The sequence below is a fragment of the Mesoplodon bidens genome (genome assembly GCF_964165515.1).
Source record: "Mesoplodon bidens genome assembly, chromosome: 10".
NCBI classification, from domain to species: Eukaryota; Metazoa; Chordata; class Mammalia; order Artiodactyla; family Ziphiidae; genus Mesoplodon; species Mesoplodon bidens.
This window is the reverse complement of record NC_138172.1, coordinates 91,282,377-91,309,256: the sequence shown is the minus strand read 5'-3', so window position 1 is coordinate 91,309,256 and position 26,880 is coordinate 91,282,377. Positions and strand designations below refer to the sequence as shown.

The following is a 26,880-nucleotide window of genomic DNA, read 5'->3' as shown; positions in this document are numbered from 1 at the left end:
AGGGAGAGGGAAGAGAGATTGAGAGAGAGCTCTCCAGTCTCTTCTTTTAAGGGCACTAATCCCATCATGAGGATCTTACCCTCATGACCTCATATGAACCTAAACCTAATTACTTCCCAAAGATCCTGCCTCCCAATGCCATCACTTTGGAAGTTAGGATTTTAACACATGAATTTTGGGGTCACACACATTCATCTCATAACCTGAATAATAACTTAAAGTCCCTAAAGAAACTGGCTATGGAATACTTGACAAATGTATGTTTTCTTCTAACTTCCTCTTTTTGTCTGTAATTAGCCAGTGAAATTTTCCAGCTCTCTGTGTTGGGGCATCGCATTAGATCATTTTCTTTGTGAAGTGGTGCTGGTATCTGGTACGTGACTGCATGTTTAAGATACCCATAGTATCCAAGGACTGCTACATGCCAATACTCTCTTTCACTCTGGCAGTAGAAAGCTTGAAAATGACAGTAATTGTTTTTATGTTTACAACAGTTTTTATGAATGTTTAGAGAGACAATTTTTAAGTAGCTTGTTGTACCTCTTCCCTGTTTAGAGTCACTACTGAAGCCTTACTAGAAATGGGAAGTTTGCTTGGTGTAATGGAGAGAGCACTACTTTAAGTCAGTGCTTAAATCTGACAAATTTGAATCTGTATTTAGGCTTCATCAGATACAGTTTATAGTGTTTGGAATATTATTTCACCTTCATGAAGTTCAGTTTCGCCATATCTCAAATGGAGCTGAAAGTTTATTTTTAAGATCAAATGGGGTATATGTGTGTATATATCTATACATCAATGTAAGGAATTGAGGAGGGAAAGAGCTATGACAGAAAGGCAATATTCTTGCCATATAATGTGTGAAGATAAAACCCTAAGCTACTAACAGTGTGACTGTGTGCAAGTCACTCATCCCCCATGGGACCCTAATGCAGTGTCTTGATTCATTTGAAATCAGTGTGTATTCACAGAATGCCTGGCCTGTTTAAGACAACATAGCTGAAATCAGAGCTCTACCTTATGTCAAGGTTTTATCCTGCCAGGTGGTCTTTGAGTTAATTAGCCATCTTGAATACTGTGCAAATGTTTTTACTGAATTCTTAAAGAAAATAAGACCCCAAAATATCCCACTTAGCTTGGGACTATGCAAAAAGAGTTTACTGAAGCATGTCCAGATATTTCATAACTAATGTACTGTTTTTACCTTTATTAGCAAAGGGCAAACAGAATTCTAAGTCTACCCTCTAGTTACACCCCCTTAGTTCCCATAAAAGTCTTAGAAATGTCCCCAGTCTCAGGAAACCTTGGTATGAGAAGCTCTACTTAGAATCATTATCCTGGATAGGTAGACTAGTTAGCTTAATCTTTATTGCATACTACCACAGGTCATGCTGTGGCAAAAGGAGGGTAGCAGACACACACTTGGATGACCACCTAATGATCACATCTTTGTGTAATCAACTCCCCTTGAGTGTGAGTGGAAGCTGTGACTTGCTTCTAACTGATAGAATATGGCAAAGGTAATAGATGTCACTCCTGTGATTATGTTATAGTATAAAAGACTGCCTTGCTGGTAGCCTAGCTCTTGAGACTCTCTCTTTCTCACTGGATTTAAAGAAGTGGTCAGCCATACTGGGGGGGGGGTCCATGTAGCAAGAAGCTGGGGGAAGCTTTTAGGAGCTGAGGGTGACTTCCAGTTGACAACCAATTAGAATCCTGGGCCCATGGTCCTTTTGTAAGGAAATGAATTCTGCCAACAGCCTGAGTGAGCTTGGAAGTGGATTCTTCCCCAGTCCAGCTTCCAGATGAGACCATAGCTCCAGCTGACACCTTGATTACAACCTTCTGGGGCCCAGAGCTGAGGACCCAGTTAAGTTGTGCTTGGACTTGTGATCCACAGAACATATGACAAAATGATACATATTGTTTTAAGTCTCTAAGTTTGCAGAAATTTGTTACCCAGAAATAGATAATTTATATAATAAAGTAGATATTTTATGCAATTTGCTATATATATTTATAATTGGAAAAATAGATTTGTATTCTATATTTAAAAATATTTTCAAGTTACTTTCTTTTTAGTATAAGAAACAAAGAAGGCAGTAATAGTATCTTAGCAAATATTATAAACCACATCTAAAGTACTATGCTCTTAAACCTGCTCTAAGCCTTTAAATGTACAAAGCAGGTGTGAATTTTAAAAACAGTTTTCTACCCGATGTGTGTAGTCTGCTACACTAACATTTGGGGTTGGAAGGGAAAGGAGACATTATGAAATGTTCATTGTTGAGTGATACACTGATTGAATATGACAACTTCCTTTCAGCAAGATATAGTGCATTCAACCATTTTGAATTTTATTTAGTATTTTTTCTCCCAGAAATCATTATAGATGCTTTTAGTTTGGTAACAGACAGATTGGCAAAAAAATAGACGATTGGCAAAAGTCTGGGCTCTGGAGGCCTCATGAATTAGGTATTGCCCTTGTACAGCCTCAAAGAGTTTCCACAGGCGGAAACTTGCCTTTCTTTTTGGTGAGTCCCAATATTCTCCGGGTTAAGCCCAGGGATAGGAAGCCGGGGCCCAAGTACTAAAGTTTAATGAGCCAGTCATGCAACAACAGGAGATCTAGCTCCTCGGAGTCTGAGATGATTTCTACTTCACAGCACAAAGCCACTCAATAGGAACACATAAAACTTTGCTTCTTTTTTTTCTTCAAGAGAATGTACAGAATTTATCAGAAAAGGGAGTACAACTCAAATTCACAGAGTGTTTCTTCTTTTCAAATAGCATATCAATGAATACAGGCATACCTTGGAAAAACTGCAGGTTCAGTTTCAGATCACCACAATAAAGCGAATATCACAATAAGGTGAGTCATATGAATTTTTTGGTCTTCCAGTGCATATAAATGTTATGTTTACACTATACTGTAGTCTATTAAGTGTGCAATAGCATTATATCTAAAAAAATACATACATTAATTAAATACTACTTTATTGCTAAAAAATACTAAGTTTCATTTGAACTTTCAATGAGTTGTAATCTTTTTGCAATAGTAACATCAAAGATTGCTGATCACAGATCACCATAACAAATACAATAAAAATGAAAAAGTTTGAACTCTTGTGAGAATTACCAAAATGTGACACAGACATGAAATGAGCAAATGCTGTTGGAAAAATGGTACCAATAGACTTGCCTGACACAGGGTTGCTACAAATCTTCATGCCTTAGCTGCATGATGGAACCTCCTGAGAGATTTAAAAATCCCAATCCCAGGTCTTACTACAGAATTATGTAAGAACCTCTGGGGCTAGGTTGAAGTCATCAGTTATTTTTGAAGCTTCTCAGGTGATTTCCAAGATGAAGCTAGTGTTGAGAATTATAGGGACTTTAATTTCTATTTTAGACTCACACTTTCACTGTAGTCACACATTTGATGTCTTGAACTAAAATGTAATTCAGGTAAAACTCAGGAAATAAGCAAAAACACACAAAGAAACTAATAAAACCAAAGGACAAAATAACAGCAGCAGGACTTCCCTGCTGGTGCAATGGTTAAGAACTGCCTGCTAAAGCAGGGGACACGGGTTTGAGCCCTGGTCCGGGAAGATCCCTCATGCCACGGAACAACTAAGCCCGTGCACCACAACTACTGAGCCTGTGCTCTAGAGCCCATGAGCCACAACTACTGAGCCCCTGTGCCACAACTACTGAAGCCCACGCACCTAGAGCCTGTGCTCTGCAACAAGGGAAGCCACTGCAATGAGAAGCCCACTCACTGCAATGCAGAGTAGCCCCTGCTCACCACAACTAGAGAAAGACCACGTGCAGCCACGAAGACCCAACGCAGCCAAAATAAATAAATTTAAAAAAATAACAGCAACAACTATATACTTTTTATTCTCCCAAAGGTGCATTTACTCTTTCATCAGACACTTTATGTGCACCTATTTTAATTTTCACACCCTGCTAAGGACTGGTATTCAGAAACAATGGCCCAGGCCCTGACCATACAGAATTTTGATGTAAATAAATCAATAGTTATAACTTCAATAGTAGAGCTATTATTGAGTAATATATAGAGTGTTAGATAAGCACAGAAATGAGGAGTATAATACAGATAGGGCTAGGGTTATGAGAGCCTATGGAATGAGTTGATACTTGATTTGAGTCTCAACGAAAGGAGATTGACTCAGATGGAAAAGCAGGGGAAGAGCATTAATAATATGATGGAACAGCATGTGTGAAGGCATAGGGGCAAGGAAAAACATGGCCCTTGTAGGCAGAATAATGTCCTCCCCCAACTCCCAAAGGTGTCCACATCTCAACCCCTGGAACTTGTGGACATGTTATATTGCATAGCATGGGGAAACTAAAGTTGCAGGTGAAATTAAGTTTACTAGTCAGCTGACTTTAAAATAAGGAGATTTTCTTGGATTATACAGATAAATCTGTATATCAGATAAATCTGATAAATCACAAGGAGTCTTTAAAGTGGGAGAGGGAGAGAGAAAGGAGGTCAGAGTCAGAGAGAGATATGAAAATGCTACACTGCTGGCTTTGAAGCTGGAGAAGGGGGCCAGGAGCCACGGAATGCAGATAGACTTGAGAAGCTCAAAAAGGCAAGATATCAGATTTTCCCAAAGAACCACCAGAAGGAATGAAGCCCTACCAACACCTTGATTTTAGGCTTCTGACCTTCATAACTATGAGATAATAAATCTGTGTTTTTCAAGCTACTAAATTCTTGGTAATTTGTTACAGCAGCAGTAGGAAGCTAATACAGTCCCTTGCAGGGAACTCCAAATGGAGTTACGTTTGTGATAAAGTGTTAGTGAGCCATTGAATGACTTTCAGCAGGGTAGGAAATGAAGCAGAATCATATTGTAGAAAAGCCACACCTGCAGCAGTGTTGATAATGGTTTGAAATAGGGTTACATGCAGAAGGGAGCAGGATATGAATAGAAAGATTAGAGGGGAGACTAATGTAATTTGAGCAAGACTAGTAAAAAGAATGGTAATAGTTGCTTTTTTTGAGGACGTCCTTATGCATAACGCTGCATTTTACACCTTAAATTCTAATTTTTAAATCTTAAAAAAACCCCTCTCAAATGAAGTTGTTTTTTGTTTTTGGCGGTACGCAGGCCTCTCACTGTTGTGGCCTCTCCCACTGCAGAGCACAGGCTCCGGACGCGCAGGCTCAGTGGCCATGGCTCACGGGCCCAGCCGCTCCGCGGCATGTGGGATCTTCCCGGACCGGGGCACGAACCCGTGTCCCCTGCATCGGCAGGCGGACTCTCAACCACTGCGCCACCAAGGAAGCCCTCAAATGACGTTTTAATACCCACATTTTATGGGTGAGGAAACTGAGGCTCAGAGAATTTAATAAAGTTGCACAGGATTATACAATTAATTAGTGGTGAGCTCAGTTTGGAACCAGGTCTGTTGACCTCAAAGCCCATGGATTTTCCAGTATATCATTCTATCCGAAAAGAAAGACAGATAGCAGCTAACCTGAGAATGAATGAGAAGATTTTTAAAAGTTCAGGAAATCAGGGCCACTGGAAACAGTCTATAGCACTAGAGAAGCATTTGAGGGTTTTAGAATAGTAAATGAAGTTCAAGAAAATGAGCCTCAGTCATGAAGGGAAAAAAAGGTTAAACATTGACTTTGCTTTTTTTCTATTAAATATTTAAACCGTTTATAACTGTACCATCAACATTTAATAAGGATATAAAATATTTGCTGTCTTTGAGGATCCATACTGTTTAGTACAGTCTGATGGGTGAGGATTTAGCTGATATAAATCAGTGCAGAGTGGGTGCAGCTGGGTGTATTAGGTAATAGACTACAACACCAAGTGGAAATCAAGATAGATGGCTTGATTTCTGGAACATGTATTTCTGTAGGATAATAAAAGAAGTCACAGTCAGGGAAGTTCATAGATCTACTCAAACATCTACATAATTATGAAGGATGACCACATGTGTGGTGGATGAGCTTCAGCTCCTTTAGTATGTTGTCAAAAATCCTAACATTCTAATTGTTCTCAATAAGGCTGAGGATCACTGAACTATGCTTTGTTCGTTTCTGCTTCTTCAATGCCTAATAGGGATTTGTTAACTTGACTAAATGCATATTAAAGTACATTTTTCATATAATTGTTACTGGTTTTGGTTATATGCTGCCGCCAAGATTTTAGCCCTAATCAATTATAGCTCCAGTCCATTTATTTAATGATATCTTAAGAAAATCTAAATTCTTAGTTCGTACTATTAATTCATAATGAATATTGCCTGAGATAAGAGTGCCTTTGATCATGCTAGAATATTTACTTTTATAATCCAAAGAGATTATCATTAAATTATATTTGCTTCAGTGGGATATGGTGTGTGCTATAACTGTGATATCTGGTTTGAGTGTGATTTGGCTCACAAGGCCACAATAGTGTGAATGTTTTCTGTGGACTCATGCAAAGAATTGAAAAAGAACATCTGAAAGGAGAGAAAAGCATAGATAGGGCTTCACCTCTTTGATCTCAAAAATGAACACACACCAATGTTAAGATGGACAGAGAGACACGAGATCCCCAGAAAGGAGAGTGAAATCAATGAGCTGACTCAGAAAATGCAGAGCAAAACAAAACAGCACAGACTAGAAAGTAGAAAAGCTGTCGATAGGTCAGAGGTTTAGAGATGCTGAGTTAAAGAGATATGACAGACTACTGAGACGAAGAAATTCTGCTCACTGAATACATGGATCAATAAGAGGGAGGCCATTAAAATATGTCCTCTTGAATGTGTTATAATACATCTGTCTAAAATCAGGCTCACTTCAATGCCCAGACTGTTCATCTTTCAGACACAAGTTTTTTTTTTTTTTTTAATAAAGTTTCCCTTTATTTTAGATTAAAAATTTTTATTTATTTATTTATTTTAACTTTGACTGCGTTGGGTCTTCGTTGCTGTGCACGGGCTTTCTCTAGTTGCGGCGAGCCGGGGCTATTCTTCGTTGCAGTGTGAGGGCTTCTCATTGCAGTGGCTTCTCTTGCTGTGGAGCATGGGCTCTAGGTGTGCGGGCTTCAGTAGCTATGGCACGTGGGCTCGGTAGTTGTGGCTTGTGGGCTCTAGAGTGCAGGCTCAGTAGTTGTGGCACAGGGCTTAGTTGCTCTGAGGCATGTGGGATCTTCCCAGACCAGGGCTCAAACCCGTTTCCCCTGCATTGGCAGGCGGATTCTTAACCACTGCGCCACCAGGGAAGCCCCAGACACAAGTTTTAAATCAAGCTTAGCTTGTGCTGAATCCTCAATATACACGCTTTCAAGGATTAGGTATGCATTAGGAGTTTATTAAATGCTGAGATTCAGTGAATACTATAGTTGCTAACATTTAAGGCAATTGGATTTTTTTTTTACCAGTTTCTGGAGGTCCTTTTAGTTCAGGGGTCCCCAAGTACTGACTCAGAGACTAGCTGTGTCAGAATCATTTTGAAGGAATGTATAAAACATAGCTTTGTAGTTCCCTCCCCTGGAGATTCTGATTCAAAGTGTCTGAGAGTGCCCAGGCATCGGTATTTTTATAAGTGCCTGGAGATATAATGCAGGTGTTGGCAAAATTTTTCTGTAAAGGGCAAGAAGGTAAGTATTTCAGACTTTGTGGGCCATGTGCTCTCTGTTATAACCACTCAACTCTACCATTGTAGCCTGAAAGTAACCATAGGCAACACGTAGACAAATGAGCATGGCTGTGTTCTAATAAAACTTTATTTACAAGAGGCAGTGGGTTCCTCAAACAATTAAACATGGAAATACCATATGATCTAGAAATTTCATCCTAGACATGTACCCAAAACATCAAAAGCAGGGACTTGAACAGATACTTGTACACCCATGTTCGAAGCAGCATTATTCACAATTGCCAAAAGGTGGAAGCAGCACAAGCTTTTATCAGTAAATAAACAGATAAGTAAAATGTGATATATACATACAATGGAACATATTCAGCCTTAGAAAGGAATGCAATTCTGACACATGCTACAACATGGGTGACTTTGAGAACATTATGGAAGTGAAACAAGTCTGACACAAAAGGACAAACATTGTATGATTCCACTTATATGAAATACCTAGAGTAGTCAAATTCATAGAGAAAGAAAGTAGAATCATGGTTACCAGGGGCTGGGGAGGGGAGAAATGGGGAGTTATTGTCTAACAGGTACAAAATTTTGGTTTGCGATGATGAAAAATTCTGGAGATAGATGGTTGTGATGATTGCATAACAATGTGAATGTACTTAATGCCATTGAATTGTACTGAGGAAGCTTAAATGGTGGATATTTGTTATGTATATTTTACTATAATAAAAGTAGATTAAAAACATAATTAAGGAGCAGAAAAACAAAAACAAAAAATAAAGAACAAATGGCAGAAGCACGGATTTGACTCATGGTTATAGTTTACCAGCCCTTGGTCTAATGGTTAGCCAGCGTAGGGAATCACCAGTAATAGTTTATTTCCTTTTGGATTTAGTATGGCAACCAAACCTTCACTTTTCTTTGATTTGAATTTTTTTTTTTTCAAAAATGAGAATCTCTGGTGTTTAACATTGTTACACAATCTTTGCCAACTTCTATGGAAAACAAGTTTCTCTTAGTGTCATATCAGATAAAATTACATACTGTATTGTTATGATCTACTTTCATCTTCCAAAATCCATCTGCCACTAAATACTAGATAAAGTTTTCCAGGAGGAAACGTTCCAAATGCATTGCATGCCTTCACTGTTTATTTCTCTCTTTGTCTATGTGTCCTTTGCCCTTGATACTTCTGTCAGTTAAATTACTTCTCTTCTCATACAGACAGAGAGGCTGGAAGTGTTCCTCCCAAACTATTCCTTGTTGAACAGTAGCATGGAAGTCTATCTCTGCCTTCTATGGAGACACGAGGAGTTTGGCGGTAAGTATTCTTCTCCAAATGCTGTTGATTTACTTATCTTTCCCCAGTGATAGTCTAAATATCAAACTTTAACAAAGCGCCTATTCAATTAACGAATTTGGAATGAGTGAACTTGTACAAATTAATATGGTTTTATTATTTATAAAGGACTCACCCACTATTTTTATATATAAAACTGGAATGATATTTAACATGAGGCGATCATGGCTGTTTTAATCCATAGAAATTTCTTCAATACAGCAAAATTTTATACTTTAAAGACTGACATAAGAGTGAAAAGATGTAAAACTCGTTCCCTTATTCAGAACAGCATCCTTTGTTCCCTCAGTTTTCTGACCCAACATCTGAGAGAAGTCAAAAAATTACATGTTCCCTAAAAGCTTTTGCACAGCAAAGGAAACTATAAACAGAACAAAAAGACAACCCTCAGAATGGGAGAAAATATTTGCAAATGAATCAACAGACAAGGGATTAATCTCCAAAATATATAAACAGCTCATGCAGCTCAATGTTAAAAAAACAAACAACCCAATCCGAAAATGGGCAGAAGACCTAAATAGACATTTCTCCCAAGAAGATATATAGATGGCCAAGAAGCACATGAAAAGCTGCTCACCATCACTAATTATTAGAGAAATGCAAATCCAAACTACAATGAGATATCACCTCACACCAGTTAGAATGGGCATCATTAGAAAATCTACAAACAACAAATGCTGGAGAGGGTGTGGAGAAAAGGGAACCCTCTTGCACTGTTGGTGGGAATGTAAATTGATACAACCACTATGGAGAACAGTATGGAGCGTCCTTAAAAAACTAAAAATAGAATTATCTTGTGACCCAGCAATCCTACTACTGGGCATATACCTAGAGAAAACCATAATTCAAAAAGACACATGCACACCAATGTTTATTGCAGCACTATTTACAATAGCCAGGTCATAGAAGCAACCTAAATGCCCATTGACAGATGAATCGATAAAGAAGATGTGGTACATATATACAATGAGATATTACTCAGCCATAAAAAGGAACAAAATTGGGTCATTTTTCTAGAGACTGTCATACAGAGTGAAGTAAGTCAGAAAGAGAAAAAGAAATATTGTATATTAACGCATATATATGGAATCTAGAAAAATGGTACAGATGAACTGGTTTGCAAGGCAGAAATAGAGACACAGATGTAGAGAACAAATGGACACCAAGGTGGGAAAGCGGGGTGGTGGTGATGGGATGAATTGGGAGATTGGGATTGACATATATATATATACTAATATGTATAAAATAGATAACTAATAAAAAAATAGCATGTTTCAATTAGCTTGGTAAAATAATACATTTATTATTTAGGGAACAGATTAATACTGAAAGAAGTATACTGATTGAATTGGTAAGTTCTTATTTTTATTTTTTTGCTCTGTTAGAGTATAGTCCCTTTTCCTATATTTGTCGCTATTGCTTACACACCTCAGATTCCCACAAATAATGGTGGGAGTAAGGAATTAATGTAAGAAGGAGTGTGTGTGTGTGTGTGTGTGTGTGTGTGTTGTATACTGAACATGCAGTTGCAAAGCAGTTTAGCTTGAGAGCAGTCAAAGTTTACATACATCTCCATGTGTTGTACAAGTTAAGTTTGTGTACCTAGCCTTATCATGTTCCTAAGTTTCACTTCAGTTCCACTGACAGATTCTGGAGTGGGACACTGTTATACAATCTTGGATAGTCTTCCAAGAGTTGGCTGTTGTTTTAGAACTTGTGTTGCTGAGGGACATATCTGTGGTAATATTGAGGCCATCTGAGTGAGTCTTGGCCTTCACAAATTTGTGTGCTTAAGTACAGGTACTGATGTGCTTCCTTCATTCCCACACTTAAGCAATAGTAAGAATCAGCACTTTCCTTGTCCGTGTAGGCAATGTGCTAGAGGTGCCAGGGACAAGGAGATGAAGAAGGCATGATTAGAGGAGTAAGGGCCTTGACCTGGATTAATGATGGTGGAAATAAAAAGGAGTGATTGGAATAAAGAGTTGGGGGATGAGATCGCAGAGATTAGAAAAACAGCAATGGTAACACTTTACTGGTAAAGGAGCTTCTTTGGTATGCCAGGTCTGTGCTAATTGCCTAAACTCTCTCAGTCCTTAACAACACTGTGAAGGTTCTGTTATTATGCCCATTTTACAGGGAGGTTGAGTAACCATAATTACAGAGCTACCAACTGTTGGAGCTGGAATTCAAACTCCGAGTTTAATTTCAAGGTCTAAGCTCTTAACCATATGGCCAATCTATTGCACCTCTTAAAATGCTCATCTTCGTATCTGTTTCATGTATTATTTCTTAAGCAGTTGGCATCTAACTGTAAAGAAAGGTATAGCAAATCCAGATCCAAAGTACAAGGTCATCATAATCAGTAAAAAAGGGACAATACAGGGGGGCATAGCATAGAAGTAGATCAAGTATAGATGGACTATAATTTCTAACTCAAGGAAGCTTGTACTGATAGATGTATCCGTGGGAGTATTGCTTAATCTCTCTGAGCCTCATTTTTCTCAAGTGTGAATGGGTGTTAATTATATTATATAGTTTATAGTATTAGCATGAGAATTAAATGAGATAATGCATGAAAAGTGCTTTGCAGAGGATAGGATCTCAATAAAGACTGCTCTATTTTGATAATGATTAAGATGAAATGTGCTGGCTAACTCCATACTGCAGAGTTATTCTGTTATTTGATTCTGGTTAAATAAATGATTGGTGATTATTGTTCATCATGTTTTTCTGCAGAATGCTTATTTGCTTGCAGAAGGGCTATGTAAGTTGTGAACTAACATCAAAACGAAAAAGCATGAAAGAAAATTAAACAGATATTTATTGAGTAATCAAACTATCACTGATTTTTTTTGTGGCGGTGATAGGAACATAAACAACGTAATTTAAATTGCATTTCAAATCATAACAATAATTCGCAGTGTTTTAGAGAACATACTTCCTTCCCAAAGATGTCTGAGTGCTTTGCTGAAATATCTTAAAAACTCCCAGGGCTGAGTTCAAATTATGGCCCTCCCATCTCCCATCTATTGGCTGTGGGGTCCTGGCAAGTCTTTTGCCTCTCTATGCCTCTTTTGCTTCATCAAACAAAATGATAATAGGCTCAAATTAATGAAGATCTTAGTGTCAGGCATTTAGTTCACATTAATAACAACTAGCCTCCTCTTTTCCATTGACTCACAAATAATACAAAACCCACTAAGAAAAAGTTTTCTTTATTCTTTCCACAAAACAAAAGATTGTCACAGAGGCCTCAGTATCTGGGTCTCTTGTTTGTCATATTGGTCTTGAAAAAACCCTGCTTTCTTCAAGAGTGATGGGTCCAGCACCTTAGTTAAACAGCTTGCTTACAGGTTTTGTGATTTTTAAAAAGAACACATTTCACAAATGAGAAACCTCTCTTGTAGTTGGTAGCTCTGTGGTGCTAGGTGACATGGAAGGGCATTGCTCTCTTTCTTGCCCAAAGCAAACTTCTAGGGCCATCTATGTGACTCAAGTCTGATAGCCAGTGGCCAGCTGCCAAGAAAGGTAAGGCTGGAGGAGCTACATTCAGCTTCTTCCCACCCTGGAAACTGGTCAACCTGACCCAAGCGTATTGTTGGTGTTTTATTAAAAGGGTTGATTTGAGGAATGTTGCGTTTGCCATGCAGTGTCATGCCTCAAAGCCTTGGTTTCCAGCCTTTATTTATAAGCCTAATTGTTGCTATGGAAATTCAATATTTAAAGAGGTAATTATTGCTGATCTTGTTGCATGTGTCCGTTTCTGATGTCCAGCTGTTAGCTCTTTAGCTCCAGTCTAGCAGATTAATTACTGCTATTGATTACTTTGAGCTTCTCTCTTCACACCTGCAGTCTGTGTAATTAGCTGGTGGCCTCCTCTGAAAATTAGGAGCAGTTTCATTCTGGCACTTTGCCATTTCCCAGCCATGTGCACTGCACTGATGAACAAAAGCAACTCTATTTTAAATAGAGATATCTGGGTAATGAACTCTTTGTGTTTTTGAGCTATCCGTGGATAATTCAAATTACTCTCTGTTAGCAAATATTGTACCTCATTTGATGACTATCTGCAAAGAAAAAATTCCAAAACACTGGTTTTTATTCCCATTTCCACCTTGTAGAAATTTGCTCCTGTGTGTGGTTTAAAAAAATCAAAACAACTTTCTAGTTCTGCTGCCGAGGGTAGTGGGGTACTGGAATAGATTTCCTAATGGAGCCCAGTGGAAGCAGCTGAGTTTCACTCTTGAGTATTCCAGGCATCCAGATATTAATGTTCATCCTTTCGTTAGATTCACATTCCTAGTCTGAGAGACAAATCACCATTCTTGGGAGTCATTGTTATACATCAGGGATAAAAAATTTCCTATTAAAAATGATTTAGACAGAGATACGAGAGAGATGTTATTTCAGGAGTCTTCAAAATTTTCTTCCCAACTTTATTTCAGTTAGTAAGATACTTTGCCTTTCTGTTCATTGGAAACCAAATCTGACATTGCCAATTACCAACATCTAGCCTTTTGCCTCCAATGTCCTATTATGATACTTTCTCATCTGTCGTGTGATGCTGCCTAAACACTCAGGAAATACAAGTTGGTAGTAGAATTAGGAGTGGACTTCCCAAGTAATGACATGCAGTGATGCATGCACTAACATGGCCAGCTGTTCTTTGCTATGCTGACAGGGTCCCACTAATGTTCCCTTTAGCTGTTTAACTTGTGTTGAGTTATTATACTAAAGGTTATTGCTTATTGTAGGAAAAAGTAAAGTGCTTTCCTCCTGCCCATGGCATGAATCTGCCAGCTTTCATTTGAAGCTTTAAGTGGATACATATGTCCCAAAGCCCATGGAAGCACATGGAAGGAAAAAAGTTCAGAAAGTTATCACTTGTCAGAAAGATGAAAATATGCCACTTATCTCAAGCAAATGCATTTGTTGGGTCACAGCAATGTGGGAATGCTTCATCAGCTCCAATAAAGCTTCTGTGGAAGCAACGAAATGCAGCTTGCTTCTGTCTGGGGAGTCAGGTGGGAGATGGGCATGAAGCGGGAAAGAGTAAAAAGCGTAAGGGCATTCACTCATCAACTCAATGAACCTTTGGGGCATCTAACGGGGAGGCTGAACACTGGCCCTCAGACCAGAAGGTCCCCAGCTGGAATCTCATCATTTCCACTGTTTCCAGATTAAAATTTAAATTGTGTGCTGCCATTTGGAGGCCTTCTGGGCAGGGTCTCACAGAGTCACCAGTTATTAGGAATGTCTCCTATTATCGCAACCCTAAAAGCTATTTGAACAGCAGCTTAATGTGATTGTGATTTCCAAGGACCATTTGCTGTTATTGCAGCTCTGCTCAGATGTGAGTGGGAGCAACTAACCAAAGTTGCCTTCTCACAGTACCAGAGAGGAGAGTCTGAAGCACCAGAGAAATATTTTGCTGGCCATAAATATAAATTCACCCCAAATAAACAATCTTTTGTTTCCCCAGTTTGGGCAAGGTCATCTCTAATTCTGACAAATTGTGACACTCTTTCCCTACCGGAGTATAAATTTTAGAAATTCGCACTAATTACAATTTCAACTCAACTGGAAATATGAAAGTTTTAAAGGGGTGTGAAATACAAAGTGGTAGTTGTATAAAACATTCCATACTTAGAGATTATATAAAGCCTTTCAAATGACAGGAATTTTTACATGCATATGCATATATGATTATACATATATAAATGTATATTTTTATTTTTGATATTTTATTTTTGTTATTGCAAAATTCAACATGCTTAACCTATGAAAATCTGAGGCTGTGCAGAGTATATGTATCATGAAGTTGGACATGTCACAGATCTCGCTGGTATATGGAGCTGCTTTGGCCATTGGTTTTTCAGCACCAGCAGAAAAGAAATAAAAAGTCTATCAAGTTAGGTTTTTTAAACCTGACTTTTAAAACCAATTAAGTTTTATAAATCATGATGAAGGTTAGGTATTGTTGTTGTTGTGTTCAAAGTTACAGGGAGTATTTAACAAGTGCTCTATTACACCATCATAGGGTATACGAAAAGGCTAAGTGAAATGAGAAATGAGAATTTATCTAGTAAATAATAAAAATAGTGTAGCTGACATGTATCAAGTGCTTATTATGTGCATTGTGCTACGTGCTTTGAATACATCACCTATTCTAATCCTCACACGAACTTACATGTATTATGGATGCTGTTCTCTGGATGATGGGGACACTGTGATGAGGATGAAGCTGAGAGATTGCATAACTGGACCATGGTCAGATCTGGTAAGTAACTTCATTTGTCTACCAAGCCAGACTTTTTACTACTTCTGGACATTTTATTCCATCTATGCAGCCTTGATGATATTTTGCTCCATTTATCTGGATTCTTTAATATTTGGATCAACCAAATGAAAAATCTACTCATAAGCCTGGTGTCTTTGGGCCCAACTAATATTACTTAAGCCTTAGTCTAACATTTTGATTTTCCTCAATTTATTGTGACTTATTACAAGTAGTTGTTCTAGGAGTGGCAAGATCGTGTTATCTTGTCTGTGAGGAGAGGGCTTACATTGATGAAATGTGGGGATGGAGCAGAACCAGGCATTTGTGCAACAGTTGCCTGACCTGGGTCAGGCAGGATGTTCAGTGACTGTCTTAAGTTCTCCTGTGGGGAAGCCTTTTTGCTGGAAGAATCATGGACTAGTATTTATTCTGTTACTAGAAATGCAGGGAAAATCTCCCTCCCCCACAACTTTGCTGTTGTGTCTTTCTTACTGTGTATGATTACTCTTGTTTCACTTGGATGCCTGAAAAATTTATTTTTTAAGGAAACAATCAGAATAAGGTCTCCCTCTCTATGTATAATACACATACGTAGAGTGTATTTTGCTTTTCCTTAAATATATTTTGTTATATATATGTGTGTTGCTGTTATACACACACACACCACACACACACATACACACACAATTGTTCCACGCAGTATTTCTAAGACATTTTCTGGCAAGGGCTTTTGAGAGAATGAAGAGCAGAGCCTTCTCAGTGTCAGTATATGTGTAAATATCTTCAGATTCTATGAAAGCATCTTCATGTTTTCAATCATGGATTACTGTTTGAAGGGGAGCTGTTTTATGATTTGTAGCACACGTCAGATAACCTTCAAGGAATTCTCTTGTGAAAACATAGCAAGTCAGATTTTCCTGATCTTATGTTTTCCCTTTCTATGTCTAATAATAGCCCATCCTTAGCATCAACTCTCACCCTAATGAGCTGAAACTACATTAGCAAAATCTTAGGCAGATAAATTGACTCAAACCTTGGTTTGATGATCTTACTTAAGACATTCAATTAATTCTGTTTTGCCACAAGCTAATTTATGACTTTGTATTTATTCAAAAAGAAAGTTGAAGATACAAAGCTGTGGGAGACAAAATAATGAATTATTCTACCTTCCGTCATGTGCTCATCATGTGCTCACTACAGTAAGGGAAGAAGAGAAAGAAGAAAGACATACTTTTGATGTTTGATATGTGGCTATTTTCTTGTCATATCAGACAGTCTTTAATTGGTATAAGTACATTTATATCCCTCTAGGAGATACTAATTAGTGTAATAAATGTTGGCTTATTAATTATTGTTAAAATTTTTTTAATTTACCCAGTAAATAGTTTTTATCTCTTTTTTTCCTTTCCTGTCTCCTTCCCTTCCCCCCACCCTCCTCCTTCCTTCCAAGATGACAGTTGGTTTAGCGTGGTTGTAAACTTGTTTTCTTTGTGGTGTATAATGACTGGCAACTTGATAAAGCTGTGATATAGTAACAGATATTATGATCCACTTTTCTGTGGCAAATGTTAATAATTGATCTGTACATGTTGAGAGAGAAGAGAAAGATCTGAGAATTTTAAAGTAATTTACAACCCTGTGCCACACTTGGTGTGTTTTTAATGAGCTTCTCTGGATCTACAGGTAGCAAAAGTTTTTTCTGCTGATGTGTAGGGCAACTTGTCAAGACATCTTGCAGGGAATTGTGTTCAGAGAAGGTCAGCCAGGGAATAGAGTTGCATTAGGTGATGCTGTGGTACATAATTGACTTACTCTGTCTGTGGAAAGTGATAGAAGGTGAGGTTGAGAGGAAGCTGCCCCTTCTCAATTCCCTCCCCCTATTTTTTACTTTATTAAAACTGCTTTGCTTACACCTCCTTCTACTATTTCTCTTTCTTTTTGGCATTCTTGCAGTCTAAAATTCTGATCGCCACTCATGTTACTTTTGCTGCTGAATTAAATATATGAAATATTTCTTATAACAATCAGCTCCAAATGTCCAGACTGCTCGCTTTTATAAGCCTATATTTTTCGTGTGTTTTCCTAAGGGCAAGCAACAATTGTGTTCCTCTCCCTAGCCAGGGCTATTGTGTGAGACAGGTTAATCTTGCTATGCTGCAAAAGAAAGTCATTTTCCTTGAGATTCTTTGCTGTGGTTTTTTGCTGTCTCCACTCCTATACTTTGGAGGACTAAATGTATCCACCAATCTCAACAGACGTTTCCCCATCCTGGTAATCGATAACCATGAACAAAATATGCATTAACCAAAGTCATAGATTTTCCAACATTTCTTCTTATGCCAATTGGAAAAAAATAGGTACCTAAAATGGACATATATCAGTCAACTGAAAATAAACTCAGTCTTCATGGTATGAAGGAAAGTAATTGTATAGTGTATTTATTTTGCTGCGTTTAAAAAAATGTACTTCAAGGTACCTACTATATTGCACACTATTTCATGAAACACCTGCTTCATTCTATCCAGAGAAGTCCAGAAAGTGGACTTGTATAGAATAAGTTATAAAATCAATTGCTGATAAGGTGATGTAGGTAATTTAACATGTTGGTGAAAAGTAGAGGCAAATTAAGACAGTAAGTATACAAAGATGCTCAAGAAATTGATTTTTTCTTTTCGTTGTTGAGAAGGTTTCTAAAGCTGTTTTGTGAGGCTTTGTTTATACGCAGGCTGTGCAGTGTTCTTGCTGGTTTGATTTACCTTGCATTTTCCTACTGGAACTTCTGGAAAGAGAGCTTCCCTCAATTTTTCATAGGAGGAGAGAACCTGAAAATTCTTTCAAAGCTGTCAGTTCTGTCTACTGTAAAAAATGGACCTGGAAGTCTAGGAGCCTCAGGGCTTAGCATGAGTTTGTCCCATGTCACACTGGAGCTCGCCATTGGAACATCTTGCATCATGTCTGGTTTTAGAGTCTGAAGAAATATAGGGAGCGAATGAGAGGTGGTTCTCTTGAGCTCTTGGAAGTAAGCCATATGTCTGAGGTTATAGCTTAACTCCCCTGATCATCTGGATGTTTAAAAGGTTTGATTTTTAAAGATCATTTTATGAGGAAAATGGTGACAAAGGAAAAAAAGATACTGTGTTTTTTTTTCCCCAGAGGTCTCCTGAGAAGTGCGCTCATGCCCATTTCTCTAGGCTGAATTGTTCTCTGGCTGGTAGAGACAGTGGGAGATAGATTGGCAAACACGGTGTGTTCAGGCACAATGTGCTTGTGGACAGAGGACATCTTGATCATTTCTCTCTGCCGTGACTCTTCCAAATTTCACTCTTCTATAATCACCCTGAATTAGATACTAATATATAAGTGTCTTCTTAGGGCTTGGCAAAATTAAAAATAAATTTGCCGCCAAGGAACCAAGAAATTAAATGTCTACTACCAGACATGGCAAACTTTCATGGACTTCTGTATTAGATAAGTCTTTATATCTCTGACTAGCATTATTCAGCATGATTACATTTAATGTGGGCCAGGCTATAATACCCCTGTCCTGTTCTCCCAGGGTTTTGAAACTCCAGGGCAGCTACCTCAGCTCCCTCCTCTTCCACCCTTTACCTTCCAGACAATGTTCTGCCTGTTGACTTGATGATCAAGACTGGCTTGACTTTCCAGATTCACTCTACCTGTTGTTTAATCCTCTTTATTATGTACAATGTGAAACCATTATTCATTTTGCCATTTAAAATGTAGGCATAGAAATATGTCATATTTAAGTCCTGATGTTAATTTAAACTTCCCTGTATAGGATAGCTTTTGACTATGGCAACTCCTGCAAATTTTCGCATTTATACTTTTATGCATAATTAAAAGAAAAAGACAAAAGTTTGAGTTAGTGGTTATTCCAGCAATTTCTAGTAAGGAAGTATTGAATGTGGTTATTCCAAATATAGGCTGAAAAAAAGGTTTATATTAAAGTAAAAATTTCTGGCTATTACCTGAGTTCTAAAGTGATAAATTTGAAGACTGAGTCTTCAAAATAATCTGTCTCCAAATTTAGTGATACAATAAACTAACTATTCTAAGACATGGTCAGAGAATGGATATTTGGGTTAAACAAAATTGACCCTAGAAAGGACCATGTAGCATGGATAGTATTATTTTGCATAGGAGGAAATAATATATACTTGACTAAATCGATATTGAAGAGAATGTAATCTTTGTTTTATTTTGAAAGCTTTTGAATTTTGAAATACTTTACAGTTATTATTAGGTACAATACTTATTATATTGACTTTTATGGAAGGTATACTGAGTGTATATGGAGTATATATTTAAAAACTTGGGTGTCATTATATTTAAATAGTTGGGTATTTGCAACAGATGGTAATGTTTTCCTTTGGATGAAGGTACAGTGAGGGCAGTCCTTTCCTCCCGTCCCCTCTCCTCTCCTCCTTTCTCCTCTCCCTTCCCCTGCCTCCTTGGCTCACAAATATCTACTGAGTGCCTTCTCTGAGCCAAGTATGGTGCTATGGAGATACAGGACTGAATAAGACATACAAGTCAGTCACCATCTACTTAGTCTCTTAAACCTAGAACCAAAAAAGTCATTCTTAATTCTTTTTTTCCTCAACTCATATCGCCATCAGAAAGCTTGTTGACTCTACCTCCAAAATATGTAACCTGGATCTGTTATACCAAATCAACTATTATACTCACCTGCTCTAACCCAAGGCATCACCACCTTTCACCTAATCTAGTACAATTTCCACCTAACTTGTCTCCCAGTATCACCTATGGCCTTCCTTATCCTTCATCTTCTAATAGCTAAAGTGATCTTTAAAAATATAAATCAGATCATATAATTTCCCCCATTTTTAACCCTCCAGTGGCTTCCATTGTTTTGTATCATACTTATGAATTCCTAATTCCTTCCATTGGCCTTACACACTGTGCCCCCCGCCCACCTTCTAATACACCATTTCCCAGGGGACATTCATGCTGTTTCAAGCTTGTGCCTGCCTCAGGGTCTTTGCCTTTGATTTTTCTTCTACCCAGAATGACCTTGTCTCTCATCTTTATGGCTGGCTTTATCACTTCATCCTTGTCTTAGCTCAGAGGCCAACTACCTAGAGAGGCCTTCCATCACTTGTCCCCCTCCCTGCTTAGTCTCCATCTCTATCACATTGCATTGTTTTATTTTTCTCATGGCACTATTGTTAATCAAAATTATTTAATTCATTTATTTGTTTAAACACTTATTATTTTTCTCTTCAACTAGAATGCAATCTCTATAAGAGCAGGTACTTTCTCTATTCTGTTCATTATTGTATCCTTAATGCCAAGAACAGCATTTAACATATTCAAAGCACTCAATAAATTTTTTTTGTATAAATAAGGTCTGTGCCCATGTGGATCTTTCACTTTAGTGGCTAGTTTCCCGTTTCCTTTTGTAAACCTGATAAAGCCTGGTGGCTTCTATCTAAGAAACTTGTTTCAATAATTTTACAAAACTCAAGTGTAATTTAACAAAGACATATTAGTCTGTATGGGTTGCCATAACAAATACCACAGACTGGGTGGATTAAAACACGAAACTTTTTTCTCACAGTTTTGGAGGCTAGAAGTCCAAGATTAAGATTCTGTCAGTATTGGCCTTGGCAGTGATTTCCTGGATATGACACCAAAAGCACAGGCAACTAAAGAAAAAATAGACAAGTGGGACTAAACTAAATCAAACTAAAAAGTTTGTGCACAGCAAACAGTCAGCAAAATGAAAAGGAAACTTATGGAATGGGAGAAACTATCTCCAAACCATATGTATGATGATGGGTTAATATCCAAAATATATAAGGAACTCTTATGACACAGTAACAAACAAACACACAAAACAAATAACTTGGTTAAAAAATGGGCAATGGAATTGAATAGACATTTTCCCAAATAAGACATAACAAAAGACCAACAGATGTTTCCTATCTGTATGAAAAGGTGCTCAACATAACTAATTATCAGAGAAATGTAAATCAGAACCACAGTGAGATATCACCTCACATCTGTTAGGATGGCTTTTATTAAAAAAAGCCAAAAATTGTAACTGTTGGTGAGGATGTGGAGAAGAGGGAATCTTTGTACAGTGTTGGTGGGAATGTAAATTTTTGCAGCTACTAATAGAAACAGTATGGAGGCTCCTGAAAAACTAAAAATAGAACTATCATATGGTTCAGCAATTCCACTTCTGTGTATATATATCCAAAGAAATCGAAATCAGGATCTCAAAGAAGTATCTGCATTCACATGTTCATTGCAACATTATTCACAATAGCCAAGATATGGAAATGACCTAAATGTTCAATAAAAAACATGTGTCATATATATACACAATGGAATATTATTTAGCCATGAGAAAGAAGGAAATCCTGCTGTTTGTGACAACTTGGGTGAAACTTGAGGGCATAAGAGAAATATGCCAAACACAGAGGGACAAATACTACATGATACCACTTATATGATGTATCTAAAATAATAAATTCACTGAAGTAGAGAGTAGAGTGGTGATTGCCAGGGGCTGAGTGGGGAGGAGGAAATGGGAGGATATTAGTTAAAGGGCTCAGACTTTCAGTTATTCAGGATAAATAAGCCATAGGGATCTGCTGTATGGCGCAATACCTATATTTAATATTACTGTATCGCATACTTTAAAAGTTGCTAAGATGGTAGATCTTCTGTTAAATGTTCTATCACACACAAAAAAAATAAATAGGATGGTGGAAGGATACTTTTGGAGGTAATGGGTAGGTTTATGGTACAAGTTGTGGTGATGGTTTCATGGCTATATACTTATCTCCAAACTCCTCAAGTTGTAGACATTAATTATGTACAGCTTTTTGTATGTCAAAAAAATTAAAAATTAAGTGTGCCATCAGCATTGGTTTCTGGTGAAAGCTGTCCTCCTGGCTTGTAGATGGCCACTTTGTCACTGTGCCCTTACAGTGCACACATGGAGAGAGCTCTCTGGTCTCTCTTCCTCTTCTTCTATGGACTAGTCCTATTGAATTGGAATAGGTTCCCACCCTTATGACCTTAATTAATCTTAGTTACCTCCCTAGAGGCCCTATCTCCAAATATAGTCACATTGGGGCTTCAACATAATGAATTTTGGGGAGACACTTCAGTCCATAGAAAAGGGTGAGGAGAAAAGCACTTTCATTTAGTTGCTTAAACTATAATGGATTTGTGCAATTCTGCCCAGGAACAAAATTTTTTTTAACATCTTTATTGGAGTATAATTGCTTTACAATGATGTGTTAGTTTCTGCCTTATACCAAAGTTAATCAGCTATATGTATACATATATCCCCATATGCCCTCCCTTTTGTGTCTCTCTCCCACCCTCCCTATCCCACCCCTTTAGGAGGTCACAAAGCACCGAGCTGATCTCCCTGTGCTATGTGGCTGTTTCCCACTAGATATCTAATTTACATTTGGTAGTGTATATATGTCCATGCCACTCTCTCACTTCGTCCCAGCTTACCCTTCCCCTTCCGCGTGTCTTCAAGTCCATTCTCTACGTCTGCGTCTTTATTCTTGTCCTGTCCCTAGCTTCTTCAGAACCTTTTATTTTTTTTTGATTCCGTATATATGTGTTAGCATATGGTATTTGTTTTTCTCTTTCTGACTTACTTCACTCTGTATGACAGATTCTAGGTCCATCCACTTAACTGCAAATAGTTCAATTTCGTTTCTTTTTATGGCTGAGTAATATTCCACTATATATATGTGCCACATCTTCTTTATCCATTCCTTTGTCGATGGACACTTAGGTTGCTTCCATGTCCTGGCTATAGTAAATAGAGCTGCAATGAACATTTTGGGACGTGTCTCTTTTTGAATTATGGTTTTCTCAGGGTATATGCCCATATATGCCATATATGCCTATATGCCATATGCTGAGTCATAAGGTAGTTCTATTTTTAGTTTTTTAAGGAACCTCCATACTGTTTTCCATAGTGGCTGTATCAGTTTACATTCCTACCAACAGTGCAAGAGGGTTCCGTTTTCTCCACACCCTCTCCAGCATTTATTGTTTGTAGATTTTTTGATGATGGCCATTCTGACCGGAGTGAGGTGATACCTCATTGTAGTTTTGATTTGCATTTCTCTAATGATTAGTGATGTGGAGCATCCTTTCATGTGTTTGTTGGAAATCTGTATATCTTCTTTGGAGAAATGTCCATTTAGGTCTTCTGCCCATTTTTGGATTGGGATGTTTAGTTTTTTGATATTGAGCTGCATGAGCTGCTTGTAAAATTTGGAGATTAATCCTTTGTCAGTTGCTTCACTTGCAAATATTTTCCCCCATTCTGAGGGTTGTCTTTTCATCTTGTTTATGGTTTCCTTTGCTGTGCAAAAGCTTCTAAGTTTCATTAGGTCCCATTTGTTTTTTTATGTTTTTATATCCATTTCTGTAGGAGGTGGATCAAAAAGGATCTTGCTGTGATTTATGTTATAGAGTGTTCTGCTTATGTTTTCCTCTAAGAGTTTTATAGTGCTTGGCCTTACATTTAGGTCTTTAATCCATTTTGAGTTTATTTTTGTGTATGGTGTTAGGTAGTGTTCTAATTTGATTCTTTTACATGTGGCTGTCCAGTTTTCCCAGCACCACTTATTGAAGAGGCTGTCCTTTCTCCACTGTCTATTCTTGCCTCCTTTATCAAAGATAAGGTGACTATATGTGCGTGGGTTTATGTCTGACCTTTCTATCCTGTTCCTTTGATCTATATTTCTGTTTTTGTGCCAGTACCATAATGTCTTGATTACTGTAGCTTTGTAGCATATTCTGAAGTCAGGGAGCCTGATTCCTCCAGCTCCATTTTTCTTTCTCAAGATTGCTTTGGCTCTTTGAGGTCTTTTGTGTTTCCATGCAAATTGTGAAAATTTTTGTTCTAGTTCTGTGAAATATGCCATTCATAGTTTGATAAGGATTGCATTGAATCTGTAGATTGCTTTGGGTAGTAGAGTCATTTTCACAACGTTGATTCTTCCAATCCAAGAATATGCTATATCTCTCCATCTGTTTGTATCGTCTTTAATTTCTTTCATCAGTGTCTTATAGTTTTATGCATAGAGGTCTTTTGTCTCCTTAGGTAGGTTTATTCCTAGGTATTTTATTCTTGTTGCTGCAGTGGTGGGAAACGGTAGTGTTTCCTTAATTTCTCTTTCAGATTTTTCATCATTAGTGTATAGGAATGCAAGAGATTTCTGTGCATTAATTTTGTATCCTAGGTGGATTCCTTTTATTTCTTTTTCTTCTCTAATCGCTGTTGCTAAAACTTCCAAAACTATATTGAATAATAGTGGTGAGAGTGGGCAACCTTGTCTTGTTTGTGATCTTAGTGGAAATGGTTTCAATTTTTCACCAATGAGGATGATGTTGTCTGTGGGTTTGTCATATATGGCCTTTATTGTGTTGAGGAAAGTTCACTCCATGCCTACTTTCTGGAGGGTTTTTATCATAAATGGGTGTTGAATTTTGTCGAAAGCTTTCTCTACATCTATTGAGATGATCATATGGTTTTACTCCTTCAATTTGTTAATATGGTGTATCACATTGATTGATTTGCATATATTGAAGAATCCTTGCATTCCTGGATAAACCCCACTTGATCATAGTGTATGATCCTTTTAATGTGCTGTTGGACTCTGTTTGCTAGTATTTTGTTGAGGATGTTTGCATCTACGTTCATCAGTGATATTGGCCTTTAGTTTTCTTTCTTTGTGACATCTTTGTCTGGTTTTGGTATCAGGGTGATGGTGGCCTTGTAGAATGAGTTTGGGAGTGTTCCTCCCTCTGCTATATTTTGGAAGAGTTTGAGAAGGTTAGGTGTTAGCTCTTCTCTAAATGTTTGATAGAATTCACCTGTGAAGCCATCTGGTCCTGGGCCTTTGTTTGTTGGAAGATTTTTAATTACAGTTTCAATTTCAGTGCTTGTGATTGGTCTGTTCATATTTTCTATATCTTCCTGGTTCAGTCTCAGAAGGTTGTGCATTTCTAAGAATTTGTCCATTTCTTCCAGGCTGTCCATTTTATTGGCATATAGTTGCTTGTAGTAATCTCTCATGATCCTTGGTATTTCTTCAGTGTCAGTTGTTACTTCTCCGTTTTCATTTCTAATTCTATTGATTTGAGTCTTCTCCCTTTTTTTCTTGATAAGTCTGGCTAATGGCTTATCAATTTTGTTTATCTTCTCAAAGAACCAGCTTTTAGTTTTATTGATCATTGCTATTGTTTCCTTCATTTCTTTTTCATTTATCTCTGATCTGATTTTATGATTTTGTTCCTTCTGCTAACTTTGGGGTTTTTTTGTTCTTCTTTCTCTAATTGCTTTAGGTGTAAGGTTAGGTTGTTTATTTGAGGTGTTTCTTGTTTCTTAAGGTAGGATTGTATTCCTATAAACTTCCCTCTTAGAACTACTTTTCCGGGATCTGATAGGTTTTGCGTCATTGTGTTCTCATTGTCATTTGTTTCTAGGTATTTTTTGATTTCCTCTTTGATTTCTTCAGTGATCTCTTGGTTATTAAGTAGTGTGTTGTTTAGCCTCCATGTGTTTGTATTTCTTATAGATTTTTTCCTGTAATTGATACCTAGTCTCATAGCATTGTGGTCGGAAAAGATACTTGATACAGTTTGAATTTTCTTAAATTTACCAAGGCTTGATTTGCAACCCAAGATATGATCTATCCTGGAGAATGTTTCATGAGCACATGAGAAGAATGTGTATTCTGTTGTTTTTGGATGTAATGTCCTATAAATATCAATTAAGTCCATCTTGTATAATGTATCATTTAAAGCTTGTGTTTCCTTTATATTTTCATTTTGGATGATCTGTCCTTTGGTGAAAGTGAGGTGTTAAAGTCCCCTACTATGATTGTGTTATTGTCGATTTCCCCTTTTATGACTGTTAGTATTTTCCTTATGTATTGAGGTGCTCCTATGTTGGGTGCATAAATATTTATAATTGTTATATCTTCTTCTTGGATTGATCCCTTGATCATTATGTAGTGTCGTTCTTTGTCTCATGTAATAGTCTTTGTTTTAAAGTCTATTTTGTCTGATATGAGAATTGCTACTCCAGCTTTCTTTTGAATTCCATTTGCATGGAATATCTTTTTCCATCCCCTCACTTTCAATCTGTATGTGTTCCTAGGTCTGAAGTGGGCTTCTTGTACACAGCATATATACGGGCCTTGTTTGTGTATCCATTCAGCCAGTCTTTGTCTTTTGGTTGGAGCATTTAATCCATTTACATTTAAAGTAATTATCAATATGTATGTTCCTATTACTATTTTCTTAATTTTTTTTTGGTTTATTATTGTAGGTCTTTTCCTTCTCTTGTGTTTCCTGTGTAGAGAAGTTCCTTTAACATTTGTTGTAAAGCTGGTCTGGTGGTGCTGAATTCTCTTAGCTTTTGCTTGTCTGTAAAGCTTTGAATTTCTCTGTCAAATCTGAATGAGATCCTTGCTGGGTAGAGTAATCTTGGTTGCAGGTTTTTCTCCTTCATCACTTTAAATATGTCCTACCACTCCCTTGTGGCTTACAGAGTTTCTG

At 37.5% G+C, this 26,880-nt stretch overlaps 1 protein-coding gene across 4 annotated transcripts in view; it reads left to right on the top strand.

Moving 5' to 3' along the window:
- RNF144B (ring finger protein 144B) overlaps nucleotides 1–26,880 on the top strand; it is a 599,530-nt gene that overhangs the window by 241,633 nt on the left and 331,017 nt on the right. The window contains exons 12-14 of one of the 4 annotated variants that reach the window (XM_081247026.1): nucleotides 2,791–2,872; nucleotides 8,864–8,960; nucleotides 10,311–10,350. The gene's annotated coding sequence lies outside the window, so the exon portion shown is untranslated. Of the gene's footprint in view, nucleotides 1–2,790; nucleotides 2,873–8,863; nucleotides 8,961–10,310; nucleotides 10,351–26,880 lie in introns of those variants that run through there. The other 3 variants (XM_081247031.1, XM_081247027.1, XM_081247028.1) reach the window with 3 other exon arrangements.